The following is a 6656-nucleotide window of genomic DNA, read 5'->3' as shown; positions in this document are numbered from 1 at the left end:
TTATTGACTGTATTTTATTCCTCATACAGATAAATCTTAGACGCTGAATACGGCGTCTTTGTATAAGCCATCAGGGGTAAAATGTCAGGACTTGCGGGTTGCAACTGATGCGGGCGGAGCGAAGAGCGAGTGCTCGTTTCCCTTGAGCGTGAACGGCGGTATCACAGGCGCAGCAGTAGGGCGGTAGCGACCTCACGGAGGCGCGGCGGGCGGTGGAAACAGACCCCATTGGAGAGGCCGTAAGAGAAGAGAAGCGCGCTCTCCCTCGAGACCTAGGTTTTCGGGCCGGCAGCTAGGTTTTCTAGGCGTTCATAGATTTGAACGAGAAAAGGGCAGTTTAGTGTCTCGTGTGGATGATTTAGAAAATGAAGTAGGTTTGTTAAGGGCAGAAAATCAGAAACTGCTAGGACAGCTTCCTCAAATAGAAACAAAATGGCTGACTTTGTCCTTGGAACCAACGAGGACGGACATTCCAGTCCGGGCCACGTGGCAGGGACCAGCACTGCCATGGAAGGCATAAACAAAGTAGGTCTGGAGGATTTTGTCCTTGGAAACAACGAGGACGAACATTCCGGTGCGGGCCACGTGACTGGGACCAGCACTGGCATGGAAGGCATAAGCAAGGTAGGTCAGGCAGATTCGAACCGACGGGGTTATTTAGAAGCAGCTACTTAGAAGTCGGAAAAAAAGAAAGAAATGAGGAAGAATGAAAATCCCAGAGAAAAGGACACAGATAACCGAAAGCAGGAGCCAACAGTTTGGAGAGGGAGAGAGAATGCCCAGGTGCTTATCGCTGGATATTCTAACATGAGCAGCTGCAACCGAGATATCTTGGGATGTGTAAAGGGTGACAAGCGAGTGTTAGTTGGAACCTTCTCAGGGATTACAATGAGGGCAGCGTGAAAGAGAGTAAAAATAGGCTGTTGAAAAATTCCGCAGAGCGCAATATGGTGATAGGGTGGTGGTGGAAACGTTTATTGGTTAATTGGAGTTTGGGAGCCACAGAGTGGCCCCACTACATGGTCGGCGTCCCTAGTCCAGGACACCGCATGACGAGGCCCCGTCTCGCGCCCGTTTCACCAGAGCTCGTTGAGACTCCAGTGTGGAGCAGTTGAGGAGGGCAGTCTCCCATGCCTTTCGGGAAGGGGTAGGGGAAGGGGGTAGGTGATGATTTCGAGTACATGCCCACATCATGTAGAAGACATCACAAGTCTCTCCACAGTGCGGGCATCGCCCATCCGTGCTTTAAGATTGCAGGACAGAGTAGAGTGCCTGTTTGCAGGCGCCTTAAAGTTCATTCCTCCGCCTTACTCAGCCCCTTTGCAGGAGCCGGGAAAAGGAGGTGGGTTTCGCTATAATACTTTATGATTTCTTTGAACCGCAGAGGCGGCTGGTTTTTCTCCGAGTCAGAAGAGCTTTGATGAGGAGCCCGGTGAGTAAGCTCTCGGACAGCCGCGTCAGCGGTTTCGTTACCTCGTAAGCCCTGGTGGCCAGGAGCCCGAATTATTTTCTTTGACGTTGGAGCTGTGGCAGTCCGCCGTAGAATTCGACTCGTTAAGGGGGAGATCTCCCCTTCTAAGTAATGAACACATGCTTTTCGGGAGTCCGTTATGATCATCCTTGAATTCGGGTCCGCGGCAGCAAGCGCTTTCGCTACTTCTTCGGCTCGCGCTGAATTTTGTGCTCGGAAGGAGAGTCATCAACGTGCATTTCCCGGTGAACAACAGCGGCCGTGTAAAATCCCGTTGGCGACGGCCCTGCTATGTCTAAATAATATACACCGGGTCGGGAGCCGCACCGCCCCTCAAGCGCCCGAGCACGCGTTTGTTGTCTGCTTTCGTGCGTGTCGGTGTCCATGCTACGGGGTAGCGGAGATACCCAGAGGATATCGCGCCACAGATCTGGGATACGCCTCGACTACTCTGGAGTGCAATCATGTTGGATACGTAAGTGGCTAAGCAGGCGGCGCCCGAGTGCCGTCTGCATGAGCCGCGTATACTGGTTCACGAGATGGGCCTCCCGCAGCTCCTGGTAGGAGTTGAGCACCCCAACGTCTTGAGTTTTGCATTAGAGGTAGCCACCGGGAGATCCAGGGCTCGCTTAGTTGCCTTGCAGATGATGGCGTCTATTCGCTCATCGTGTTGCTTAGTAGTGCGAAGGTATGGCACGGCGTAGAGGATCCGGCTAGTCCCGAAAGCATGGACGAGCCGAAGCGCGTCCCTGCCCCGCAGACCGCCACGCTTGTTGGAGACGCAGTGAATCATGCGCCCTACCTGTTCGCCTACCTTCTTGAGTTTTGCAATGGTGGAGTCCGGTCTGAATCTGTGGTGAATGAACAGGCCCAGAATCCGGAGCTCCTCCACCTCTCTGATAGGACCTCCCGACAAAGAGATGTGTATTGCTGTGTTATCCTTTGGGTTCGTTCTAACATGCAGAAGCTTTGATTTGGCTGGAGCACATTGGAGCCCACAGTCGATAGCATACGCATCGACTATGGAAGCGGCCCGCTGAAGGCGCTCCTCCATTTCCCCAAGGCTCCCGTCGGTGGTCCAGATAGTAACGTTATCTGCATATAATGCATGTTGAATTCCTTCCACCCGTGCCAGTTGGCTTGGGAGGCGCATCATAGTTATGTTGAACAGAAGGGGTGATAGTACCGCTCCCTGAGCGGCTCCCCGTGTTCCCATGACGTAAGGGCCATACTCCTCGACCTCAATCTGAAGAAAGGCCTGGCGTTTAGAGAGGAAATCTCTTACATACGCGTAGGCCCTAATTGCAATTGCCCTAGGCCGCAATTGGTTGAACTCAAGTTGGCCAGGATGCTGCTGTGTTTAACATTGTCAAAAGCCCCCTTCAGATCAAGGGCGAGGATGGCTTTGTCATTACGTTGCATAGCTGTGGGTTGTATTACGTCTCTGTGTATCTGAAGGAGGATGTCCTGCGCGGACATATGCGGGCGAAACCCAACATGGTTGCTGCAAAGAAGCCCTTGGCCTCCAGGTACGGAGAGAGGCGATCCCGTGCCAGCGTCTCCATAAGTTTGCCCACACACGAGGTCAGTGATATAGGCCTCAGGTTGTACGTATTCACGGCCTTACCTGCTTTGGGGATGAACGTCACAAGGGACGTTTTTCATTCGGGAGGGAGTGGACGCCCTTCCCAGATTTGGTTCATGTATTCTAACAAATGGAGGTACGCTGAGTCCGGGAGGTTCGCTAACATGTTCACTGTTATGCGATCCCGTCCCGGAGCCGTACCTCGGCGCATCTTAGCTAAGGCCGCCTTAAGGTCGTGCAACTCAAAAGGAGAATCGAGTGTTTGATTAAGCTTGCCAGAGTATGTGTACTCGGGCCCAGTCGGGTCCTCCGTACGACAGAGATATCTGTCGCACAGGGTGTCCGCCAGCTGCGCCGTCGTACCTTCGTACCCGTGCAGAGCCCGCCGAAGCTGCTTTTGCGTCTCCCCTCTCCTTTAAAAGAAGTCGATGAGATTGCGAAGGAGACGCCATGTCCCCTTCGAACTCATCTGATTAGCTGCAACGTCGCAGCGTGCTACCCAATTTGAATCTGAGAGCTGGGCAGCATACTACGCAGCCTGCTCTGTGAGTTGAGCTATGCGGGAGCGTAGTTTGCGATTAGTCTTCTGCTTTTTCCACCATTTAGTTAAGCTCCGGCACGCCTCCCACAAGTGCAGGAGGTGTGTGTCCACTGCGGGGATCTCTTCGGTAGTTTGTAGTGTAGTGACGTGTTGTTTCCGAATGTCGTCTATTTGTTTCCGGCGGCTACTCCGCGTAGCCGCCGGAAAAGAGTACCGGAGGGATTGTTTGCTTTCGAAATTTGTGCTAATCGGTCAGCTTGGCTGACCCCATTTTTTGCGCGCTGCCTTTGCGAGTAGTGTAACACGGAGAACGCAATGATCGCTGCCTAGAGAATCGCCCAAGTTCTCCCATGCAGCGTCTCTAGTATTTTTAACAAGAGAGAGGTCAGGACACGTGTCACCGGTTACCCAGCGTACCCCACCCAGCGTACCCCCCCCCCCCTCGTGAGCAACGTGAGGCAAAAGAGTGGAGATGAGCTCCGCCGGCTTACGTCCCCTGGCTTTTTCGAAGTGACAGCCCCAGTGAAGGCTTGGAGCACTGAAGTCTCCAAAGATCACTAGGGGTTTTTTGTCTGTAAGCTTGATCGCGCGAACTAAAATTTCACTGAAAGTTACGCGTGGCTTACGCGGGGGGAGTATATATTGAGGATATGTATTGACGGGTCGTGGCATCTGAGAGGCAGCACCCGGACCATTGTGTATTCATGCTCGGTGCTCAAGTCTAAGTCGACCTGAACTACGGTATAAGCTTTGCTCACGAGGGTGCACGTCGACTGGCCTCCCTGGAAAGTGCTGTAGCCTGAGAATTTAGCATCCATGCCGGGCTCCTGCAGGGCAACGAGTGCCGGCATGTCACCCAGGGACTGCAAGTAGAGCTGGAGGTGTGACCGCTTTTTCCATGCACTGAAGCCCCTGCAGTTCCATTGGATGATCTCCGATTTTTCAAAACTTTTTGCTGTCCTGTTAGGTCGGCTAGACATATTGTATTTATTTTAAGGGACAGGGGCCTGGCTCAGGCCGGTAGGCGGCGCAGCCCCAGTCGGGGACTGCGCCGACCCACAGGGAGCCGGTCCTGAACAGTTTTCCTCCGCTGACTGACGGGAGGCTATCTTACGCTTGAGGAGCGGGGAGTCGCAGCAAGTGTTCTTAATTTGGCTGCTGACCCAGGGCTGCACTGCCTTAAGGACCGAGTCAGTGACATGGGCCACAATTTCGGGGAGTGCTTGCGTTAGGGCCGCCTTGAACATGTCCTCGAAAGACACGCGGACTGCCGACATGATTTGATTCGGGAGGGCTGCCACTCGCTCCTCTAGTTGCTCAGTCTGGCGTTTCAGGGCCTCGAAGCCCTCGTGGCCGGCAGTGGGAACTGATACAATTACCGCATCTGCAGACTGCCGCGAGACGCTAGTTAGGCAGGATGTTACGGATGATCTGGCATCCTCGTCTTCTGGCTCGGTTTCAATGGGCTCGGATGGCCCTACCTGCTGGCCTCCAGTTCTTGAATTTTGCGCGCTAGAATTTGGTTCTGGCGCATTAGTTCCTCTACCTGCTGCTGTAGGGCGGTTTCAATAGGGAAGCGAAGATGAGGGGGCCCCGAGACTGCCCCGCTCCAACTGCTCACCTGTGGTCGAGCAGTTGCCAAGGGCGGGAAGTCCTCGGGCTTGAGGACCGGGAGCCTCGCCATGGTCCCGGACTCAGGAGTGTTAGGTGGTCCAGTTTGAGATTTCTTGGATTTCTGCTTCTCAGATGATGGTTTCTTCTGGCCAGCCATCGAAGCAGGAAGCTGCTTAGGCTTGAATCCGGGCTGGCCGCCTGGTTTGATGGCCTTTCGGAACCACCCGACATAGCCGGGGGCTCCAGTTGGGTGGTCTCCTCCGCAGATGAGGCAGCTCGTAGTACATTGGTGTTCTGCTGGGCCGTCAGGTTTGGCAGCAGGAACTTGTATTCCGCAGCATCCACAGCACCCTGGCTGCGGTCGCGGACAGGTGTCGGCCCGACGACCCACTGTGCCACAGCGGTGGCACACAGGTACAGTTTTCTTGTAGAGACGAACAGGGAGCCGCTCGTAGCTGTAGAGCACCGTCCGTGGTACCTTGGTCCCAGCGAACGTTATCAAAGCGACCGGCGATCCCCCTAGCTTGCGCACAGAGAGTACATTTTGTTCGGCACTGAGTTTTCTTTTCATAGTTTCGTTTGTTTCGTCTGGGGAGACGTTCATGACGCCCTCACAGAACTCACCGGAGAGTTTGGGGTGACCCCGGAATGGTAGCTGACATCTTCCGACCGGCACCATAATATCCCGGAGTAGTTTCTCCGCTGCGTCCACTGATTTCAATGCACAGACCAGCACGTTTTGTTCCTAGACGGGCCACACTGCAAGTCCCGCATTTGCATCATCCCCGAGGATGCTCTGTATTGCAGCGCCGGCCTGTCCAGGACGGAAAGTTGCCTTGAGGTCGAGTCTCTCGTGGTTTTAGCACGGCGATCATGTCGTCCTTTTCGATGCGTGGGGTGTTCTGCGGCCGCCATCGGAATTGCTTGGCGCGCTTCGAGATTGTGTGCAGTGCATTCCCGCACTGCGCATGCTCGGAGTGAGCCGCCGCCTGTTGGTCGACCACACCAATACCGGCATTCCTCGTTGTCGCCGCCGTGTTCTTCCGTCCGCGCCAGACGCGGACCATATCTTGAAGGTATTCTTCCTCAGTAGGTGGAGGTGCCTCGGTTTGAGCCGTATCCTCGGTTTGGACCGTATCCATGTTTACGATCCGTAGGGTCGCGGGTCGTATCCGGGCACTTGATTTGGAGCAGCCATGGCCGAGGGATCCTCGACCGGGGCCGACACGGGCCTCGTCTCTGTTAGACTTGGCACCGCGGTGGCGAGGCGAAGGCTTCAAAACTGGTGGGGCTCCCCTGCAGACGCGTGGCGTCTCGGGAGGCCCGTTTAGGGGGCGGCGCGGCTGATGGGAAACAGCGATGCCTTGGAACGGTCGTGGAGCACGTCCGATCCGTGCGCCGGCTGAAAGGAGACTCATATGGTGATATTAGCCGCGGGGCTAAAC

At 54.9% G+C, this 6656-nt stretch overlaps 2 pseudogenes; both read right to left on the bottom strand.

The window, feature by feature from the left end:
• Window positions 1-1032: 1032 nt before the first annotated feature.
• On the bottom strand, window positions 1033-2627 carry LOC146183751 (uncharacterized; annotated as a pseudogene).
• Window positions 2628-4540: 1913 nt separating this feature from the next.
• Window positions 4541-6409, bottom strand: LOC146183750 (uncharacterized; annotated as a pseudogene).
• Window positions 6410-6656: the final 247 nt, after the last annotated feature.

Source organism: Amblyomma maculatum, chromosome 7, assembly GCF_055883805.1.
Source record: "Amblyomma maculatum isolate TAMU_Amacu chromosome 7, ASM5588380v1, whole genome shotgun sequence".
NCBI classification, from domain to species: Eukaryota; Metazoa; Arthropoda; class Arachnida; order Ixodida; family Ixodidae; genus Amblyomma; species Amblyomma maculatum.
This window is presented reverse-complemented; position numbering and strand designations above follow the sequence as displayed.